At 44.6% G+C, this 2,500-nt stretch overlaps 1 protein-coding gene across 2 annotated transcripts in view; it reads left to right on the top strand.

Annotated features, from left to right (window-relative positions):
* Positions 1-757, top strand: part of vma21 (vacuolar ATPase assembly factor VMA21) — an 11,392-nt gene extending 10,635 nt beyond the window's left edge. For both annotated transcript variants that reach the window (XM_037533420.1, XM_037533421.1), the window contains one exon: positions 1-757. This exon is cut by the window's left edge and continues 213 nt beyond it. The gene's annotated coding sequence lies outside the window, so the exon portion shown is untranslated.
* The last annotated feature ends 1,743 nt before the right edge of the window (positions 758-2,500 follow it).

Below are 2,500 nucleotides of genomic sequence, written 5' to 3'. Positions count from 1 at the left end.
AAAATGAGAGAGATGAAGGACCAGACAGATCTGCTGCGGAAGGAACAGGAAGGTTCTAATGCAGTGAGGAACCATAGAACGTCTGTATGTGTTTACCTAAACTGTCGGTCAGAGGAAGGAAGCCAAACCCTCGACTTTCTCCGGTGGTTCAGGAAAGGTCAGAGGTCACCACATGGCCAGGGGGAAAGGCCTGTGTTTGGTTGTGTGACCTCCAAACTCAGTTACAACAACAAGCTGGACAGTACTGGACAGTGCTAGAGTAACCTTTTGCTGGAGAAGCATTGATACGGGAATTGTAGCGTCCGATCACCCCCCCCACATACACACTTGTGTGCAAAAGTTTTGGCGCCCCCATCAAATTCCTGTTCCCTGTTGTTTTTGTTGGTGAACACGTTCTATAAACGTAACTTCTGCACATATTAATGCTGTTTACTTGCTGAGTTTGACATGCTGGGAGCAAAATAAACCATAAAATGAGGCCTGTGCAGAAATTCTGATATGGTATGGTTTATTTTTTCTCTGTGTTAAACTAAAATAAATCTAAATTGTGCAGAAAAATGCTCGTGTTGACGTATCATGTAGAAAATCAACAAAACATGCAGCTGTATTTCTGCGGATGTATGAAAATCGAGCAACTGGAACTGCACATACTTAGATTAGCATAGTAGAGAAAATAATATTTCTGTCCGTGGAGTTACAAATGTAGCAAAATGGTTAAAATGCAGATATTTCAGCGCAATAAATACATCAAACATCAGCTCCATACGGTCGATGCTAATATTATTCAGATATCCCTGGGAATCCCTGCTTACTAGGCCAAGAGTGTTGATCCAGGGTCAGGTTTGCTTTTTATATTGTAGTTAATGTGCTGTGATCTGTATGTGCTGCACTCTGTGATGCAGCGTCAGTTACCACAAGCTTACACTTTATTCCTATAGAAAACCTGCTGACCTGAAACTCACTTATAATAGAAGTCAGTGGGCAGATGTTGAACCGAATAAACATGATATACACTATATTGTCCAGAAGTTTGTGGACACCTTATTAGTGGAATAGCGCGCAGAAAAGCATCGACAGTAGAACGAGACGCGCCTGGGCAGCCAGACATGAGCCTAAGATCACCAGAGCCAAGTCCGAGCATGGGCTAGAGGGGTATGAAGCCCACCAGCGCGGAGCTGTTGAGCAGTGGAGCTGCGTTCTCTTGAGGAATGGAGCCCCAGTCGGTACCTTTGGGATGAGTGATCCAGAACTGACCATCCAAAATCAGTACCTGATCTCAGTAGTGCTCAATCAGATCCTCACAGCAGCGTTCCAACATTTAATGCAAAGCCGTCCCCAAAGAGTAGAGACTGTAGTTACTGCAGCAGAGGGAGACAAACTCCCTTTTAATGCTCATGATTTTTGTATGTCCACAAACTTTTGGCCATATTTTGTGTTTCAGTATATCATTCAAAACTCGGTCGCTACAGTCGATAGCAGTGCAAAGCTGTTCTGTGACGTTTTATCCGAAAGTAGTTCCGGGTCACTTTCCCTAAGCCTTGCAGGTATCCATGGTGATCGGGTGGAAAATCCACCCTCTCCACCACAAATGATTCCCTGAGGAAAACTAGATCCATCATGTCGTCAGTTTCTGCTGATTTGAGTTTCATGTAGTGAATAAAAATAAGACATAGCACATAAGATGTTCTGTACGGTTTACACAGGAGGCCACATTTCAGGCTTTATGTTTGTCAGTGTCTTAAAGGGGAACTCCACCAATTTTGCTAAATTACTCAATCATTTGATGGTTTAAACAAAATCAATCAGGGTGGTTTAGTGTGAAATGTGCTGTTCTGGAGAAATTTGGGTGGTGTTGGTGAAGTTGTTCTACTTTGCTGTTTGTCCGTAGCTTCAGAACAACCAGCCACACCTGAAAAAGGTGTTCTCCGTTTATGTTTGTGTCCTGGTTCAGCGCAGTTCACCACCGCTCTGATGTGTCACAGCTCCTCTGAGAAATACTCACATAGCTACATGTGACCACATGTACGGCTCGTATCCAGAGCGACTTACAATGTGATCGTTTTACACAGGTAAGTCAAGGTGGTGTTAGGAGTCTTGCCCAAGGACTCTTATTGGTGTAGTGTAGGGTGCTGCCTAGACGGGGCACTGAACCCCTGGCTCCAGTGTGGAGGGCAGAGGTGTTGCCCACTACACTGTCCCACCTGCACATAGCTGAGCTCTATTTTACCATTAACAGCGTGACTTATAAAACCTATAGGACACGTATACAAGATGTGTGAACGTTCATGGACGTAATTCAGCTGCTGCCCACTGGCTTCTCTTATGAGTGACCTTTGAGTTGATGCCCTCTTCTAAGTGCAGGAAAAAGCCAAGCGAGTGTCCGTGGATGCAGCAGATGGAGATCATGTTGAGCTTTCCTGTAAATCCCGCCACAGGAGGGCTTGGCAGAGCTGTAGCTCTCTCATCGTGTGGATTAAAAGCTTGCGATTTTGGGATATTT

This window comes from Pygocentrus nattereri, chromosome 23 (assembly GCF_015220715.1).
Source record: "Pygocentrus nattereri isolate fPygNat1 chromosome 23, fPygNat1.pri, whole genome shotgun sequence".
NCBI classification, from domain to species: domain Eukaryota; kingdom Metazoa; phylum Chordata; class Actinopteri; order Characiformes; family Serrasalmidae; genus Pygocentrus; species Pygocentrus nattereri.
Note: the sequence above shows the minus strand (reverse complement) of the source record. Positions and strands in the feature narration are given on the sequence as shown.